The sequence below is a fragment of the Bemisia tabaci genome, chromosome 3 (assembly GCF_918797505.1).
Source record: "Bemisia tabaci chromosome 3, PGI_BMITA_v3".
NCBI lineage: Eukaryota > Metazoa > Arthropoda > Insecta > Hemiptera > Aleyrodidae > Bemisia > Bemisia tabaci.
Window position 1 is genome coordinate 49271353 of NC_092795.1, and position 21121 is coordinate 49292473.

Genomic DNA, 21121 nt, shown 5'->3' on the forward strand with positions numbered 1-21121 from the left:
GAAGGAAAATGATGAGGGTCAATGTTCCATGCGATGATTAATTGTAAACATTACGGCGGCGATGTACTTGGTTAACGTTGTTGTTGTTACAGAAAAAACGGATTTCGATTGCCTTTTTTCAAAAAGAGTTCTCTCCTTAATCAAGTTTGGCAATCCTGCCCTGGTAAAACTGATCACCTAAAAATATAGGTGACATAGCCTCACCAACTTAGGTGAGGCGATTTTTGGAACAGGCGATGTCACCTAAAATTATAGGTGATGTTACCCAAAACTACGTGTAAGTGATGTCACCTAGCCTTGTGGGGCCGTGAAAAAAAAAATCCAAAATGGGTTATGTACGGGGATTATTTCAAAAACTGCGAAAAATGGCGTCCACGTGACAATGTTAGACACTTTCGTTGGAATTTTGATCTGGAATTTTTAGCCTGCTCCGGAGTTTGAGCCTGGGACCTCCCGAACACTGAACGAAGACCTTACCTACTAAGCTATGCCGGCCGCCTGAAAACAGTGACGAAAAACCTGCATTTAGCTTCGAATGAAACGTGCACATGAGCCATAAGAATATGTGCATAACAGGTCTCACGTCATGATGCACATAGTTCCGTTTGATAGAAGCACGTCCAATTGTAGCCACGTAATACGGCTCTAAGCAACGGGGATCGAACCAAAAATTTTGAATATCTGAATATGTGGCCAGAAGAATGCGGAAACGGTATCTGACGAGAAAAAAAAAAACGCTTTTCAGCCACAGTGGAAACGAAAGGTAGATTTCAACTAATTGTTTCCATGAAAACAATTGCGCCTAATGAGCCTGACAGGTCGGAAAAATTGTCCCCCTTGAACTTGAGATTTTCCGGAAAAGGAATGGTTTTAGAGGGTAGGTGACCCAGAAAGCGGCAGAGGCGAGGTAAAATTATGATATGCGACTCTAAAATTTTTAAAATACTAGCCGTTCTGGACGCGCTTCGCGCGTCCGTCACGGCCAGCCAAGGGGCTGCGCCCCCTGGACCCCCGATCACTCGCTACGCGAGTGACATTCGGCTCACTCCGCGAGCCATTTTTCTCAGTGTTAGACATTCAATCACTAAGATGCATACATTTTGGAGACTATGGAGGCAAAAATGATCTTGTCACAGAATCTTGTTGCCGGAGCGTGCCATCATTTGCACATGAATAGATGTGTGGAGATGAAACGATGATGAGGATCGATCATTTCTTCAAAAACGCATTTGACTGGGACGTCATCCCATCGGGTGGCGGAAAAAGACAATCCATGGATCTCCTTCCGCGATTTGACTTGCTGAAGTAGCAAAAGTTCATCTTTACCTCTTAAGAAGATTATCGGTGGCGTAGGGGTCTAAAAACTGCTCAACGATGGTATAGTTCGAGTTCCGAGTCGCAATGAGCCCACTCGTGTTTTTTTCTTATACTTTCATCGCATATAAATTTCTCTGATGTTTTTGTTTTATTCTCTCTGATTGCATATTAGTAAGCATATCCTCATTTCATTTCCTTTCCCTTTCCCTTTCCTTTTTCCCTTTCTGTAGTATCTGTGTCCATTTACAATTATTATTTTAAAATAGCTTTCCCCTAGTATACAATTGATGCTTCAAACGGAATCAATTGGATCGGGACGTGGGAAAACCGCTAATGTCCATTTTTCCAGTCTTAAGTTTTTTCGAGTTCATAATACTTTTAAAGAGTTGATACAACCATAAAAGTGATGAAAGGACTCGTATTGGGATTTAGAAAACGCGAAGACGATTTTTAACGCCACTTTCGTGATAGTAACCAACTCCGAAAAGTATTATCAACTCAAAAAAACTTGAGACTGGATGAATGGACATTAGCGATTTTCGCACGTCCCGATTCAATTGTTTTAATGACATTTCCGCCTAAATCATGGGTTTTCCCAGGAAAGCGGCCTCTCGTCCCTCTCGGACTCTATTGTTGCCAGATAAGTTGCTTTTTTAGCACTTTTCCCAATTCAAATCCTTGTAAATATTCACATTTATCGCACAATCTGGAAACCTCTCGAGTAAAATAGAAAAAGGTAGAATCGCTGAAAGTCTGAATCCTTCGAAGTTTATATTAGTGATATCATTGACTAACAAAATTTCTTCCAACCACTTCTGCAATTTTCTGTGTTTGTTGTGTGTCTGAAACAAAACCAGGAAAGCATGCAAAAGCTAGCTCTCACGGCTGTCTTGCATAACACTAGCCTAATATGAAAACTGATATTACCCATTTTTATTTAATTGATATAAAAGTGGTCGCTTTTTAATCATCCTAACTATTTCTGAGAGTCTTTTGGATAATTGGTTGCAATGGGCCAGCTGCCCTGATGACAAAATCGTGTTTTGATGCTTGATTCTTGTAAATTGGCTAAAAATAAGAAGATCTGTCCAAACAGCAACTTCCTAAGTTGATTATTAACAGAGATATCGTCCTTTGAAGAGTCGGGTTTTTGACGTCATCCACCGTGGTAGTGCATGTCATGGTATGTGCTACCGCGATGGATGACGTCATAAATCTAGTTTCCCGAGGCGCGATATTTCGGTTAATATTGAACGTGAAAAGTTGCTGTCTCGACAGATATTATTATTTTTAGTTGATCCGCAAGAATAAAGCACCAAAACACGATTTTGTGACTAGCGCAACTGACTCATTGAACAGAGACCGGAGGCTTCTTTCAATAAAAGTTTCCGCTTAGACGTTGGTGGGCCTATATTTTCAAAACTTCATTTTTGCTTTTACGACACACTTCGCTACCACGGCAGTACAGTACTCCCGGCACCGTTTTAATAATAAGGCTTATGCGCAGAAAAAGTTTTTTCAAGACATTAGCAGAGCACACAGCATTTTAATCTGCTCCCGTCCTCAAGTGATGAAAACCAAGAAACAGGGGAGAGGTAGAGTTGGTGGGACGGTCGGGAATGGGGGGAGGGTTTGGGGGGATGTAGATGCTAATCTGAGCCAGAAACGTGATTCCGAGTGCTTCTGCAAACATAATTTAATGTTTCGCACAAGAAACTCGAGCCCAAGCTGCAGAAGTCCCGCGTTGACGGGCCTCAACGCCAAATGGGGCCTCGTTTCCATCATTCCGAACGGGTCCTGTTCATATTTGCGATTTCTGTGGCGACCGGACTCGTGCGTTCGAGAGGGCTTTAGGTTAGGTCAGCACTCGTCAATCGCGAGGAAAATGTCGTCTTTTGTTTCAACTACGGATGGACATGCTGTAGTAATAGGAGAATCAAAATCGTACAGTTAACCGTCTGAGAGAGCAATCTCAGCTCTGCATCAAATGAATGATGAGTTTGTCATCCTAGCGGGCCGATTATTGAAGTTGATAGACAAAGCTATAGACATAGAAGACTAGAGGGATATGGAGGGACCTTATTGGTGGAAACGAGTCATTGGCGGATTCACCAAATTGGCAACGTTGTCTCTTCTCATTTAAACCTATGGAAATGTATCGATTCTTGGAGGGGCCAGGTGCTCCGAGAAGAATCGATTATTTAGCATAGCTTTAAATGAAGGAAAGCAAGTGTTGTAAAATTGCTGGATCTGCCTCTGAAAAGAGTGGTTGCAATTGAAAAAGGAGGTAGGTAATAGACTAATTATCGGCAACTCTCGAGACACCCCCATAGTTAGTCCATCATTTTTTCCCTTAGTCTACAAGAATCACCCATTTCAACCAATAGAATCTCCATACTTCCTATGTCTTCTTTATCTATCACTTTGTCAATCAATTTCGATAATCAGCCCGCTATAACGTGTTAGTCTTCCCCTGAGTCAACGTCTCTTTGAGCATTCTGTGAGAAGAAAAAAAAATTAGGTGCGTCATTTGAGGAGGAGTGTCTAATATTGAACTTTATCAGTGTATTTTTGGTAGGTTTTAAACCAAACATGTAAGGAAATTTTTGCTAGTTCTTCAAGTTTTGCCCTTCTTTAAATCAAATTTTGACGGTTTTTCGCATCAAATAATTTGAGTATCTCTCCGCCAAAATTTAACAGAAATACTGGCCCTAACATGTTGAGACTGAACGCGGAGAAGTGAGACTTCGATATCTGAGATGCCACAAGGCACTAACTTAACTTTCAACTGATACCTTCGCACCACTGTGCGCCCTGCTTCCAGAAAAAAGGAAAAATTGAAAGTATAACATCAGTTGATTAATCGCGAACAGTACACTCGCAATCAGCGCAAGCGTGCCCTGGGGATCAAGTGAACGGCACAATCGTGGTTGTGGATATCGTGTGGACGAAATACGATCTCCGCCTATCCCCTCTCCCTTTGGAAGGTAGCTCTAATGGCCATCGTATGTTTTGAGTAACCACGGCTTCTCACATTTTTAAGCACATTGGCAAATTTATGAAAAAGCAGGACAAGTCGACGCAAATTATGCCTTTTAAGTGCAATTCAAGTCCGTGGGAGACAGGAGTTCTTCGAAGGTGTCGCAAAAATTGCAGGATGTGAAAGGATCCATGAATGAAGCCGGATAATATGATCTCCTCTTCCAACTGGCCAGAGCATATTACTGACTCAAAGGATTGTCCAATGTAATACGCCATTTATTGGTTTATAGGATATCTACAATTTAGAGGATTGTGCTCAGTTTTTAAGGCTCTAGAAATGTTTATTTCACAATTACAGGATGTTATAAACAGCGATAACTTTTTGCTGCGACGACAAAATTTTCTGCCTCAACAACGTAGACATTCTGTTAATCTAAAAGAAAATTCTCCAAAAGTATATAGCCATCGACTTCTTTGCGTGAGCCAGGTTACTAAAAATCCTTTTTCCAAAAACATTCCTCGAAAAAATCCTTTTCTTGTAATTTTTAGAGAATTTGCCTTCCGTCCCTGCTTTAAAAATGTGAAATTGTATTCTATTCCCATTAATTTATGTAAGTTTGTCAGGCCCTTAGCATTAGAAAAGCGGATGATGTCTTCATTTTGCCTAGTGTGATACCACACAAATAAAGAAAGTGACGTCCACACAGCACAAAACGAAGCAAAAATCTCAAAAAGAGTTTGATTGGACCTTAAGTTTGATGGTATATTTGGCTAATCAACTGATTTTACCCCAATAGAATATTATATGACTTGATGCAAAAAAATTTTGGATTGAGATATCTCTCAATTAAATCGCAGTTAACCTTATAACTCAAAATTGGCAACAGCGCTCATAACGACGTGACGACAGCCGAGTTTTCAGAGAAGTCTTGACTTAATTTGAGGGAGCAACACGTGTATGATTTATTATTTACCCGGTTAACACGGATCTACACGGCAACGAGACGAGACAATGAAGGGAATCGCATGAAAACTGATCCTGTTTCTCGATAATTTCTCACTAAAGGCATCATCCAGATTTTGTCGCACGGTCATGCAGCTGTAATGAAAAATAATACAAGGAAGTGAGAAGAAAAGAGAAAAAAAATGAAAATCCACCTAGAAATTCCCGGTTTACGTAGTGAACATTTTCTCGTGAATTCAGTGTGCAGGCATGCTGACACACATTATATAAGCTGTTAGTACATCGAGTATTTATGTTATAACATGCGTAATTTTCTTTAATTTGAAACCCTGAGTAATCAATCTCCGGTGAATAGCCCTTCTCTCCCTCTCTCGTTATGCGCTGCAACATTTCTATGAGCCACCTCGTAGTAAGTACTACTAAGGTAACACACAAAACCATGTGTAATCAAGGCTACAAAAAATGAATTGTTCCTGTCTTCTTGTGTTATTTCATCTTCATGTATTTCGAGCTATCGTTGGGCTTTTATTGCCCACAAGTACAGTGTTGTCCCCCGCCTGAGGATTTTTGACTCATATTCATGTTATTTTCTGGTCAAGCAGGCGTCACCACCTAAGTTGAATAGTACAGACTCTAGAACCACGATTTTTTCCTCGCATATATGATGTTTCTGATGATAAAGTGTTAAATTTAGTTCATTCAGTCGTTCAGGGTAATTTGGGTATTCTTTTTCTGTTTCTATTCATTTCTGTTTTTTCGGTGACTCTGATGATGACCACATGCAAGGCTGAAAAGCTTCGGCTTATAGTAAAGTTTTAAAATTTTAATTACGACAGTTGGTTCATCTTTAAATTCAATCATAATGCAATCGTATTCTGAGCAGTTTACCAAGTTCCTCTTTAAATTCTTGTAATTGAAAAAAAAGAAAAAACGGCAGAAAGCGTCCACTTTTTTTCATGAGTCAACCTTAAGAAGGCTTGCACTACACCAATTACTCCCACTTATCTCCCGACCCACAATTTATATTCATAGCTACGGTGACACTAACAGCGGGCGCTGTGAGTTGAAATTAGTCTAAATTGACCCGTGAGATACGCGTGAGCATTGTTGCCAGATATGACGAATCATTGTCACGATTTTACGAGATGTGCGGGTGTCAAAAAATGAACTTCGGTCGATTTTAATTTCCGGAAAAATTTACCCAAGAGACGAAGAGAAGGTTATCCGAGAACAAATATTTGCGGTACGTACGCGCTACTGAATTCCATTCGATCTTTTGATACTTTCAGTGACATAGAAAGAGTTCTGATAGAATTGAAGTCCTGTTAATGTTGAAATCTACCAGATGTATGATAAATGTTACGTGGACTATGTATACTTAGTTTGTTTAAAATTAAAAAGACTTGTAGTAAAGCAAGGTGGTAAAATGATGTCGGATTCACACTATTTAACGCAGAAATCAAGGCCAAAAAGTTAAAGAATTTCAATTAGAGTCAAAATTTTGAGCGAAGACGCCGAGAGATCTGGACCGTGATTTCAGATTCTAAATAAAATGTGTCAACTTTTTGGCCTTGTATATCCCACAAAATAGTGTGGACCCAGCACTACTTCACCACATTGTTACGTATAGTTCGGGCCACGTTTCTTCTTGTTTTTTCTTATCTTTTGGTAAAACTTGCAAACTCTGCAACTGTGTTGGTAATATATGACGCCTTTCACCGACCATCAATTAAAAAAATCGAAAACTCACAGAGGAAGCCACATATGTAAATCTTGACCTTTTTTAAAACAACACTGAAAAAAAAACTCCGGCCGTGGGAGCCGCAATTACGGGCTATATGGAGATACCGTCCGTTCCGGGCTCAAAGGCCGGAAATTCCGGCCGCTAGAGCCGTAGCTTCGGCCTCTGAACCCGGAGCAATCGAAGTTACGGCTCCAGCAGCCGGAATTTCCGGCCTTTGAGCCTGGAACGAACGGTATCTCTATATAGCCCGTAATTTCGGCTCCCACGGCCGGAGTTTTTTTTTCAGTGAAAAAATCGTTGCATTTTGACCATTTACGAGTTGACGAAGTCCCGCAAGACTTAAAGAAAGGGTAACATGTACTCGTTTAAGACAATCAACTCCGAGAAGCCAATGGCACCTCCATCCTAGTGTGACGACCCTATATCTTCATGAGCAATAACTTAAGCGACAAGTGCGCAGAGTAATTAAGCTCTGTTTGACATTGCTGGATCTCTGTTTGCGTTTCGATAACTCGCAGTAAGTATCCATTTCCGGTTCCGTTGAATCCTTGGTTCTTTCTCGCCGATGACAAGTCCCGGGACTGAAAGAGTGATGAACTACTTTCCCCCACATCGAGTCGCGACACTTGGGATACATCGAGGGGGTGACGTCACACTCAAGTGTCTTCCGCCGGCAAATGTACACACTCGTTTGTTAAAGGCGTTTCTCGGGATCCGTTTCAATTGCTGAATTCGCATGGACGCTATAGATTAACGAATGGAACGCGTTCCGCAGAAAGGAACCAAGCCACGTCGGCTTTTGCCAAATTCAATCGGGCACTTAAATGACATGAAAATGGTAGTGCAAATTTTTGCCTGCGTCATACGATGCAAATTCCTTAAAATGTTCAAAGGAATTCGCACGAACGTTCTCTAGTAAAAAATTAAATTTTCCAGTCAAATTTGGCAATAGCTGATATGGCTTGGTTTCTTTCTGCTGAACGCGATCCAAATATGACCGAGTGCGGAAGATGGGACTTTGGTGCAAGAAAGAGACATTTAGGAGAGTCAAGGAATAGAGCAAATGGTCTAGCTTTTCCTTGTGACAAGAAAAAAACACTAAAAGTGTGACTCGAACAAGATGTAAGAATGTGCTAAAATAGTGATGAAAGTCCATTCGATATCACGAGGAAAGCGAAGCCAAAACATTCAAATTTTCCAACTAGAGTAAACAATTGGACTGCATTTTGCAATTTGGAACTATAAATTCTGGCTCTTCTGGAAAAACACTTATGTGCATAGGAAATCTAATGGCACAAACGTTGTTTATAAACCGGGCAGTTAAAGTTATAGTTCCAAATTGCAAAATGTAATCCAATTTGAGCTCTAATGAGTATTAGTACAAGACCATGGGGGGGGGGGGGAGGGAGGGTTTTTGTGGTTATAGTGAATTGCATCGTAATTATAAATTTTGAGTCCAAAACTGTAAAAAAAAAAACAACTTGCTTTTCACGAAAACTATGTAATTATAATCTGCGAACTTTAAGTTGAAACAACCGGAGTAACTTCCAGGTTTTCCTTTGTGTATCACCATTACCTCATTTTTGAGTTTTTTAGTGCTGAAGATTCCTTCTCAGAAGAACGGTCAAATGTATTAAGATGAAAATCAGAAAATGGCCTCTGTTTTTTTTTCTAACCCACCTGCAATTTTCAGTTATACCTCCGCTTCTTCGATGATTCTTGGTATGCGTGACAATCAGAGAGAATTCTTGGACAGAGGGTAATTCCTTCGTCCTCAATCATCGAACGCTCTGTCGTTGAGAACCCGTGAATAATCGAAGAACGTGTCCCTGTATCTGGGTCCTATCGGATTCCGTCCGTTGAAACTTTTATTGGATTTGCATAAAGCAGATCGTGTCGGGAGTGATACACCTTGTTTCACACGTTCCAGTGATAATTTCGCCGTTCGAGTTACACCAACTCCAGTGTTGGCCGATCGAACGCTAAAGGTACAAACCGATGTGTATGAACATCGAGAATGTCATGCTATACAGAAGTTACACTGAAAAAAAAATTCTCGTCGTTTTTACCACGGTCCGTTGGTACCTTTATCATCTCACTTTTTTACCAATTATTGGTAATTTTACCAAGACAGACTGGTAAGATTACCTAAAAACCGGTATTTTTACTGTTTTTTTTCAGGTAAGAATACCACTTTTATTGGTAATCAATTCCCGGTAACTTTGCCAATTTATCTCGGTAATTCTACCACAGTCGATAAAAAATATTGGCGTTTTTACCAAGGTCCAGTAAAATTACCGAGAAAGTTCAATAATTTTTTTTTATCATTCTCCAGTTTTTCAATGAGTTCAATTTTTCCCGATTTTGTTGGGGATTTTTGGTGCTTCAAAGCCTGTTCTCCCTCAATTAAACATTAATTGACAGGTTAAATATGACGCGCTTGCGTTGAAAAGAACTATGCTGCACGGCAACGCTATGCAAATAGTTCCTTTTGGTATATTCGCTTCAAAAAACGAATTGTTCCATCCAGGTGGCCCTTATACAGAATTTCATGTAACCAGTGGAAAAAGGTTCCTCCGTTGTCCTGGCAACAATGCACGAAGCCGTCCGCGAATCGACAGGTTAATCTGACAGCGAATCAGAAAAGGAGAAGAAAGTTGAGAGGAAGCGAGAGGTGGCCACGAGCCCTGATCTGGATCCGTGTAAAATCGCATCAGATTTCCGCGGCCGCGACTTGGATGACTTCTGCTCATCTCGTCGGCGCGGTCGGCAGCGATCATCTTCACGCAAGGATGAAAACATCAACGCCTCGGATACTCAATGCTCACCCATCTGAGAAAAGACACCACGCTGTCTGCGAAGACGAAAGGACGAGAAATAATAACCTCGCGAATAAGCGTTTGTGTGTGACGCAGGCTCATACGAAAATCAGAAATTCTATTGGATGCATATGCAGATAGTCCTAAATTATAGCTCAGATAGAAATTTTAAGATTTGTTCTAATTTTTGACGAAAAAATGTTAGAAACGATGTTGATAAAAAAATATTTGTTGAATATTTTATCTTCCTTAATCTGTGAATGTTTACAGAACTCTTAGTAAAATCTATCGCAAAATTGATCGATGTTCCATAAATTGAGAGCAAGTAGCAACGACGGCATTTTGCATCACGCATCGTATCGATATAATTATTGCAATAATGCGCATCGGCATGATGATTATACCGATGCGCATTATTGCAATATATCGATACGATGCGTGATGCAAAATGCCGTCGATTATGCCATAATCAAGGATTGTGGTAATGACCCTCAAAAGCGTAATCTCGGCAGGGAGCGCCTTCATTTTTTTGATACTCTACGCTTTGTCACGGAGTTAGTTTAGTTGCCTGTCGGTCGAGATCCAGTTACTGTCACAAATTTCACTACACGCTCTCCTGAGTGCGCCTGTTACCACGATTCTTTACGGAACGAAAAGTGTCTTTTCACATTAAAGACAGAATAATCAGCACTCTAATCTACTTTCTTTATTTTTGAATTTTATGTTTTCTATTTATTCACCAGTGGCTTGCAAATTGCCTGCAACACACACACTGTGGAAAACGTTTGGGCATATGGACCGTAAGTGCGGTGCACTGCATCGGCCGTACTGTTCAGCTCATGTCACTGTTAATGGTTCTAGGAACTATACTCTCTATTTATGAAACTGACTTTCGAACCAAACCGAGCTATAAGAAAAGTTCGGGTTTATGAACTGCATGTGCATGTTCGTAAAATCGAGGATACGGTTATATGAACAGAATATTACGGCTGATATAGAACTCCATTCTTACGGTTTTCATGACTGAACTATCTTCCTTAGTTCTTATACACATTTTTTTTATAAGGAAACACTAAAATAATTGAAAGTAAAACATGGTTTGCAAATTTTACTGAAGAGGCAAGAGGTATCCCATTTTTGGGTTCTAACTTTCAATAAGCGTTAATGTAAATAGAACATTTTTGTAGGGGAGGGGGGCCTTCAAAGGGCTTTGATAGTTTTAAGCGGCAAAACACGGTCACAACTTAGCTTTCTCAAGGGGCCAGGACTCCTTGAACCCGTCTACAGCCAAACATGTGTCACTAAATTTTCCTTGAACTAATGAGCCCCATAAAATTCAGTGCATACCTAAAATTAATCATGATTTTTTCTTGAAAATCCAATGTGATTTTCCAAGGCCTGGTGTCTTCATAGCTTTATACAGTTACCTTAAGACGAAATTAATAAAATTTGTTTTGTTTAATTCCTTCGTTTAACTGGAAATTCAACAAACTTTCAGAGTCAACGTCGTCGCGACGAACATCTGATCTGATAGTATTCAAATCTGAAACACGTTCCATCGCCGCGCCGCGCCATAACCCTTCCCGACCCATCACCACATCGCTTCAGAGGCCGCGTGGTGCCCTTTGCCTTCGAGGAGATAGCCATCAGTTTTGTCGAGACACGGAACAAAAGCCAAAAGGCAGGGGTAAACTCCGATGCTCCGACAATGAATGATTAGTGCAACAATGAACTTTGGGCTCGGGAAATGCCGGCAAGCTGTTAGCGGCAATCGCGCTGCTCTTTATGCATGCGTCGACGGTCGAGTCACTTGTCCAGAGGGTGAACAACCCTTCACCTCCCGTCGAATCTCGGCGGCCATCTTTGGCGCTTCCCCCGCAGTGATTCGGTCTCGCCTCGGTCATCGCGCCCCCGCCTATTTTTTGGCCTCGGATTCGCCACGCATGGCTTGCGGCATGGGCCATAGGCACGATGGGCCCTTCGCAGAGGTGCCTCGCGTCCGTGCCCTGTTGCCAAACGGACCTTTGGGAGCGGTCATAAATTTCGTAACGTACTTTTTCGACATTTTTGACCTTCCCCCTTACCCCCCTTGAAGGAAAAAAAAGAGGTGCACTGCAATAAAACACATTGAATCTAGAGTCCAGACTCTTGAAAGCATTGACAAGAAAAAATACTCTTGATTCAATCGGATTGTTGCTTGAATCAAAACGAAATCCGCTTAAATTAAGAGGCTTGGCTCTTAATTTAAGCTAGATTCTGATTGAATCAAGAGTACTTTTTCTTGTCGATGTTTTTAAGAGTCTGGACTGTAGATCCAATGTGTTTTTTTTCCAGTGTGTAAAAACCAAATGGCGTACCGCTTTCTTTGACCCACCCTCTCCCCAAAAGCGTCACGTAATTTACGAACGCACCCTCACCAGACCCATATAATCCGTAAATATAGAATATTAGGTAGAGTTAATCTAATACAGGTATTGTGAATATAGGACATTGCTCCTGAAAATAGCAAGAAATCTTAAAGACTCGCTTCCATTCGCAGAGATATGTGGGCGGGAAAAGGGATCCAAGCTCCACCTCATGAATCTACTCGGCATCTCTCTGAAAAATGTGAGAGTTCGTGACCTGTCTGTCATCTTTGAAATCTTATTTGAATCAATTTTTCGATAAGAACAGCTCCAATCTGCCTCGGAGACCAGTGGCGTGGCGTGTTTTGCGATATATCGATTGTTATGCCATTTAAACCTATGGAAAAGTATCGATAAGCAGGGTGTTCGCAGCGAACACCTCAATAATCGATTCTTTACCATAGGTTAAATGGCATAACAATCGATACATCGCAATTCACGCCACACCACTGTCGGCGACGACTTTATTTTTCAAACCTTGCCCTGAGAGATCCCGTGGGCTCTCCGCAGGAGCTTTCCTTCGAGCTTTTTTTTAGAGCTGGGAGAGCTTCCGGACCCCCTTTGGTAGAGTGTTTTCAGTTGCCTCCAATACTTTCTTTAATGAAGCCACCTTATAATATCAAAATATTGAACTTGGTATAATAAAACGTTTATGACGCTTATAAATTCGACAACGCCCGGAGCTTAGCAATCACGGACCATCAGACCAAGTCCGTCGCGCACCGCCAACTTTCCGCTCATACTCATCGTTCAACGTTCTTTTTTTTTTGAAAATTTTCACGCTACAGTGATGCTATTCACCACCACGTAGACACCAGCCGCCCGCCTAACCCAAACTCGGTACTGTCCTCCTGAGGAAAGCAAAACCCAGCTTGCCCCCCCTTCAAATAACCCCCCCCCCCGCTTATCATTCCAGCTCATCCCTCAATTCACCTGCATACCTGCAGGTGAAAAAAGTGTTGTATCTACTTTCGGTTGATCGAAGTTAATCTCCAATGGAAAAACGACGGGAGGACCCTTTCCGTCGCGTACTTAAAGCTTTGCCTCGTCACTGAAGAGAAAGTCTCTTGGATCCAGAAACCGGACTCTTGGAAAATTTGACGAGAAAACAATACTGTTGATTCAATCGAGCTCTAGCTTGAATCGAGAGCCAGACCTCCTAATTTAAGCGGATTTCTTTTTGATTCGAGCAAAAATTCTATTGAATCAAGGATATTTTTTCTTGTCAAAGTTTAAAGCGCCTGGACTCAGGATCCAAGGGACTTATCTTTTCAATGATTGTTATGGACGTAGATCTTCAAGGCTGATAGGAAGAAATGCGTATCTTGGTTTGCGGCGTTGCAGACTTCCTGTTATGCTCTATTTTCTACGTGAAATACTACAAGACATGCACGTAAGAATTTCGGTGATTTTTCTTCTCTATATACATGAAACATACTCTGCAAAAATTTCATGCCGTGGTGTTTGTTAGGTCTCCTTTGAAAAAATAAAACAGAAACGCATTTTTTTAAAACCTCTTTTGAGATACGCATTTTTTGTAGTTTCAACGACGATATAGTATCCACTTTTTCTCATAAAAATTGTCACTGTTATTTTTGCAGATGGAAAAAAAAATCAACGTTTTTTTTACTAAAGGAAATAAGAGGCTCTTGTAAGCCATTTTTTAAGGGCAACATCCTTCATTTTCGGATCGTCATGAAGCTGATAAAGATGGTTTTAATCACCCTGTAGAGAGAACATGACTCGCTCTGTATAAAACGTTCTTTTCCACCTGTGCTTCTTGCCTTCCTTCCACGTAACGATATTTTCCCATTTGCAGGTATGGTAAAGAATCGATTATTAAGGTGTTCGTTGCGAACACCCTGTTTTATCGATCCATTCCCATAGGTTTAAATGACAGATTAATCGATATATCGCAAAGCACGCCAAGCCACGCCACGTCGGAGCAACAGATCGACTGGTTCAAAATCCTCGCACGCTTCTCACTAATTGCGTCTTCTCCTTTCCTGAGGTCTCTTTAGCCCATGAGTTAAACCCTAATCGTGGGCTTTCGATTTTCATGCTCGGCTTCACCTGAGCCCGAGCACCGGAAAAGTGCGGAGTACCACGAAACATTGACAAGCGTGGCAAAAATAATTATCCATCAAACCACAGCGTGGTGCCAGCATTAAGAAACAACTACAAAATGAGCGTAGAATAAAAAAAAAACTGGTTTTTGTTTTGCGAGAGTCAGTGCGCAACGTCGAAACATAGCAAGATTTGAGTTTTTGCACCCTGTAAAATCGGAAAATCGCTAAGAATTCGCACTACAAACAATTTTTTGCTACTTTTAATGGCATGTACAGATAGGTTCTTTTGAGATCTTTCATTTGAAAAAAGTCCAAATCTCACTGGAGAAAAAACACATTGGATCTAGAGTCCAGACTCTTGAAAACATTGACAAGAAAAAGGACTCTTGATTCAATCAGATTTAAGCTTAAATCAAAACGAAATCCGCTCAAATTAAGAGGCTTGGTTCTTGATTTAAGCTTAAATCTGATTGAATCAAGAGTATTTTTTCTTGTCGAGGTTTTAAGAGCCTGGACTCTAGATCCAATATATTTTTTTCCCCAGTGCTATCCCATTTTTCGTTCAAATAAGATAGGCAGTTAAAGGGTCTGCCTTTGACCGCCCACCCCCTGGGGGGACCAAACCAAAAAATCAGCCATACTTGAACGTCTCGCATCATCCACATACTGATTTAGCTGGGCATCAAACAACAAGTCGATAGAAAGCGAAATGTTTTTCTTAAAAACAAGTCAGCAAGTCTTCAGATTACTCAATTCCTCGATTGTGGTGGCGAGATATTGTATTTTAATTCCGTCTCATGATAACTGATATTTTAGAAAAAACTTGAATTTGAATGACTTCTAGAATCAAAATAAAAACATTGAAATAAAGAGACAAATTCGCAAGGAGGTTTTTGACGGGTTCCAAAATTATGAAGAGCAACGGCTTCATTTTGTCAGATAGACTCCAAACTGGTCCGAGTGAACTCAGTAAGTTAAGGCATCAGTTTAAAGGCTTTCTACTTGCAAAAATTAAATAAGAAAAATAGGAGATGAAATGTACTGCCATTCGTCAGCAGAATCCTATTGCGATCTGTCTTCAAATAGTATCCATTTTCAAAGGGGTGCAATCGATTTCCATCTCCTTGACCCTCTCAGTTTCAAAGGTATAACGTTGCTCCAATGCAAATTGTCCAAGCGTGACAGCTTTAGAAAGGCATGTCTATTCTGAAGTTAAACTAACCCTCCATTCTTACACGTACTCCATGCTCTTTGCCCTCAAGTTCAACAGTTCTTCCCTCATTATATATCTTTAAGTTGATTTATTTCTTCTCATAACTAAATGGTAACCGTCTCGACAGTATTTTTAACAATGGCGACAATACATAGATACCGTTTCTGTCTGATGTAAATGGGGCTCGATGTCTCTTGTGTAAAATGATGGTTCAAATGTAAGTTTGACTAGAAATATTTCAAATCCGTCTCGGTTGACTGTCAGCTATTGTAAACATGATCGATTCATTTGGATCAAGTCATCGAGTCAAGAAAACCTGTGAGGTAACTTGCAATATATTTTTGATCTGATCTCATTGTGACACATTTTCGAAGAAGACAAATCTCAGCATCTCCAGAAAAAATCTCCAAATTCGATTCAGAATCACTTTTTCGGCCATTTTAAAACGATAATTTCGACCTTCTCTCGTTGACCATCGGCAAGCAGCCCGGAGTGCCGCGCCGCACCACCACCTGAGGGAATCGATGTCCAAAGCGCGAAACCACATATCTCTGTTCGCGAAGTTAGACTCCCTGTCATACTTAATTGTTTTCTCGGAAGGCGTCGACGTAATTTTTTGGAATTTCCCGGATTTTTCTTCTTCGCTAACAGAATATTCTGCAACAATTTTAAACTATTAAGTTGGCTTGTTTCTCTTCAAAAAAATAAAATCGGAGCGAAAATTTTGAAACACCGCAATGGAGATACGTGATTTCTCACTTTGGCGACGATGTGGTGGAAATACAATGTCATCAAAATCGAAAACCCCAGCTTCCATCTATCTGAGTATTGAATGCGTGTTCAACCCTCTCGCTCCGTTAGGTCATCAAGAAACTGGAATTTTAACGTTTTAAAATTGATTGCATTGCAAGAAAAAAGGGGCCAAACAAAAGATTTTACTCCATGTGGATTGCATTTTGCAAAAAGGAACCACTAGCATTGCAATGTTGCTAAGATTGTTCAACTTCTTTTGTCTTGGAGGAAAAACCCGATTATCCATTAACAGTTTCTATTTTACTCGCTAAAAACTGAGAATTTAAGACAAAAATTACCATCTAAATTTCATAGTTTTTCACGATTTCCGCAATTTTATTGCAAAGGATGAAGTTGCACAATCTTAGCATCATTGCAATGCTAGTGGTTCCTTTTTGCAAAATGCAATCTATATGATGAAGTCGTTACATGAGACTGGCGAAACTTCAGGACGACAGGCGGGTCTAGTCCCTGCAAAGGTTAACCAACTGAGCCTCGCCGCGGTTCGCGACCGTCTCTGCCGGGATCCCTGAAGAAAGGCCCCTCTCTCTCGGTCTCCTGAGCGACTTTTGGCTTTTGCGTAAACCTCAGCTTCCCCTACCGATCCACGCCCTTCCAAGGTGGAGCTCCCCTGTTCCTCTATGCTAATCCCCGTCTGCGAGCACACCTTAGCCCCTCCGAAGAAATGCCCTAATCCCTAGCCAGACCCTTTGAATGGTCATTCCCCGTGCTAAGATTCGAGAGGGGGGAGGCAGCACGGCCCTCGAAGATCTCAAGCACCGCTCCATGTGGGGTACTCGCGCACTTGTCCGCGAGTGCTTTCGCTTTCGAGTTTGTTTATGTAAAACTCTCGCGACAGTTGCTTTTTTGTCCTTTTCGAGTTTATTTCCGAGTGTATGATTAGTTTGCACACTTGCGGTCCCAAGTGGATGATGTAGAAGAAACTGTTTTGTTCATTTTTTATCTGTGTGTGCTCTAGTGTGAGAGCTCCGACTCCTTGGCTCTATGTGCGGCACTTAAGAGGTGAAAGTGTGTGGGAGGAGGCTCTAGCTAGGATTACTGAATGTAAGTGGAATTTTTTTTCTTACTGAGGTTACATTTGAGTTTATAAAGCTTAATATCACGACAGTTGCTCCGTGTCACAAAGAAGAATAAAACACGGGGAAGAAATTACGGGAAATATGGACATACCGTCAGTTCGGGGATCAGAGGCCGGAAGTTCCGGGTACTGGGGGCGTAGCTTCAACTGCTCCGGGTGTTACACCTGGCACTTTCGGCCACTGAGCCCGGAACGCGGACGATATGTCTATTCAACCCGTATGTATGGCTTCCACGGCGGGAGTTTTTTTCTGTGAGGTAAAATCCGAGTGGTAAATTGGGGTGTGAGCGAAAACTTTCTCTTTTTTTGGCAGAAAAATTTCTTCAAGAAGCCCACGTGCTTCCGTTTTGACGTTGGGAAAAAATCGATTATATCAATTCTCTGTTGGTTCTTCAACAAATTTTATTAATTATTAATAAATTTTCTACTTTTAAGCATAATTGTCCCCTCCGAAAAGAAATTTTAATTTTTATTAATTTTGTCAGACAACTGGATGGAATATGAATTTAATATGAATATGGAATTGAAATATGATTTTTATGAGAACATCAGGGAAAGGTTTTTCTAAAAAGCGAAATAACAAAACTTGTTTCAAATTTTGAAGAAACAAGCTACGAAAAAGTCAAAAAGAAATATGAAATGACGTACCATTGATGAAAAATTTATCAAATTATTGGTCTCGTTAATCTCAAAATGTTGTTACAATTTTTTCCCTTTTTTATGGTCAATTTTCGGTGACCACGCGGATTGGGGTTTTCTGGTGAGGCTCTCCGAGATTCCATACTTCTGCCTTGGTTTGCAAAAATACGTTAATGACATATGCAAATTATGACAAATCGACTCAAGTTTTATGAATTATTTTTCTGCGCTCTTATTATGTCTCAACCAAACATCGCGGAGAGCCACCCATCAAAAATTGCCCATTTTGCTTCTGTAACTCACATCGATGTTTGTGTACTCGATTGTTGAGAAATCGATGTTTTGCCGGTTGTTTTTTACTTCGAAGAGTGGTTGTATTAAGACAAGGAAAATGTAATGAATTCGGCCAAATGGAGTCGGGAGTGTGCAATTTTGAGGACACTTGCATTAGTGGCCGCGTCACATGACAACTTTCCAAACTCATCTCCATCCTCCATGTTCTGGAAATCTGTCTAACGGGAATTAGTGGGCTCAAAAAACTTGTTTCCGTTCAAGTTGTCACATAAGCGTCATGATTGCTGTCATACCGAGTTCCGTGTACCATCACGGATTTCGAAAATGTCGGCTTCATTTCGATTATCAGTGTTTTGCATCAGGGTCAAGCTTATTAGTGTCAAAATCATTGCAGCTCTTGTTAGATCGACTAATGCTTTTTGCTTCAGACGACATGATTTGCGTTCGTTTTCGATGTTAGCTCGTAATGAGGGATCAGCCGAAGTAAGGCTCAGTGCTGAAATGACGGTTTTTATAAAAATTCTTCTCTGCAAAAAAAAAAAAAAAAAAAAAAAAAAAAAAAAAAAAAAACCGTGTCTCTTTGCTTTTTTACGTGCGGGAAAAATGCCCTCCGAATGGATGTACTCCGAATGTCCCTGGAGAATGTTATCTTGTTTAAAATGTTCTCGGAAACTTTTTTGAAATATTCGAAGACAGCCTTTGAAATTTTAATAGTATTTCCCGCCCCTTATGTTTAAAATATTTTTTTTGTTGACTGCCTGCAATTGAACAAACATTTGAGATGCTCAGTAAATTTTTGGTGCCAATATAACTCGTGTTCAAGGTGTGTCTCAATCAATAATATTCTATTAAACTGCGTTTAAATTTAAAGTTCTATCGTCCAAAAGAGAAAAAGAGAAGGCGGGGCAAAAATGCCAAATAACCTTCCAGGTCTACAAAAAGTTACTAAAATTGGAAATCGACCTTATGGACAAAACTAAGAAAAAAGATGGGAAGAAAATTAAATTACACAAATTTTCAGCAATGTCTACTCAAAAGCGTGGAAAGTATAAAAAGAACGTGTTTAATCTTCAAATGCACGGAGTCACCATTATTTAAAAAAAAAAAAAAAAATCTTTTGTTTATATTTTTTTTCTTAAAAAAAAAACCAAAAAAACATCATTCTTTTTTTCTGGTCTTCTCTCTTTTTTTATTGCCACTCGGTTCCATTTTGTTAAAAAGGTCATTCAAAATTGAATGAATTGGCCACTCAGGTTAGAAAGGCCGAAATCCACGGGCCGTTTGCTCTGCTGTCGAAGAATAGATTTGCATTCATCCGAAATTGATTCATCTCGGTAAGAGGTCGTTAATCAAGCTTAAGTGCCCTGAATATAAATAAATTTCCCCCTGATTTAGGACCACCATTAAACGACGTAATAGACACAGCCATATGACGAGACTACTCTTTTTTCTCGCATTCATCAGTTTTTTCTTCCCTTAATTTTTTAAGGAGTGGAATTTGATTTTATGACTTTTTGCTGGAACAACAGGGCTGGAGCATTTATGATTTTGGCGACTCAGCTGCCCGCTGACCCTCTCATCTAGTTTGTCCCCTTACAACCCCGCCTATTGTACCCTCCTCGTTACGCCAGCCTCTTCCTGCGTTTGATTTTCGCTGATTTTATGACCGCTCCACTTCGCTGCCGGGGCCATCCAATAGAGTTTGTTTTTCCACCATTTGTCAATATTGTCAGATTCATTCATAATTTTTACGACTCAACCGAAATTTTCATTTGAGCTCTGCTTCCTCACCTCTCTTTGTGGAGAGATTGTTTACTCACCATTAATCTCTGCACAGCTGTCCAAGCAATTATTGCACTGAAAGAATTTCGTCTGGTCTTGCAAAAAATCTTATTCAAGATGCAATGCACCTGGTATCAACTTTTTCTTTCAAGTGCATCTACGTAATTAAACTAAGCTTGAACGGAATATTTCATATTAGGCCATAGTACGGCTGACTTTAAAATTGGAAAGGGAAAGACTAGAAAGAGTTCGAATTTAAGAATATAACTGAAGACAGCAGTATAACGTGGGGGTATTGCGTCCAGATAAAATGTTTCAATTTTCTTGCGTCTTATTTTTTGAAAGTCATCTTACCCCAAATTTTCACCTTTAATATGAGGTATCAAAAATTACTACCGTATTTTACTTCATATCGATACTAGAATCAACTGACACAGAGAGACGCATCGATCCATACCTCTTATTACTCCAAGTTTTTTTTTTTTAAAAAAAAGGATACGATTTCACAGCTTCATTTAATAAATCTGATTTTCTTTCAAATTTTGACGCGTAATTTTTTGGTGAGATTTATTAAAAAAAAAATCTGTGCGCTTCTTTTTACATTTTTTCTTGCAAAAGTGCGGTGGTCAGCTTAGGTATAAGTTTTTGGTCCACATAGAAACCTAATTTCAAAGATAGAATTTCAAGAATATGATGATTTGACGGCGTCATCATAGCGAAAATGAAAAATTGGATAACAAAGGGATTTTAAATTCACGTAGAAATCTATTTCTCTTCTTACGTTTTGTCCTCGATACCAGATACCTACTCCACTTCTAGGATTTCGCGTCTCAAATCCCTTGCTGAACAGACAAGCCGGAAATGTGGAAATCTGGACAGCTCGAAATATGAATGACTCCGAGGGATTAGAGTTACCTCGATTCTTATTACTCTTCCCGTCGTGAGCAGACGAAGTCTTTTTCATTAAGAAAAACAGCACAGATCCAAAGGATTCCTGGAAAA

At 40.2% G+C, this 21121-nt stretch overlaps 1 protein-coding gene across 1 annotated transcript in view; it reads right to left on the minus strand.

Moving 5' to 3' along the window:
* Nucleotides 1-21121, minus strand: part of Polr3C (RNA polymerase III subunit C) — a 316833-nt gene that overhangs the window by 181061 nt on the left and 114651 nt on the right. The window lies entirely within an intron of this gene.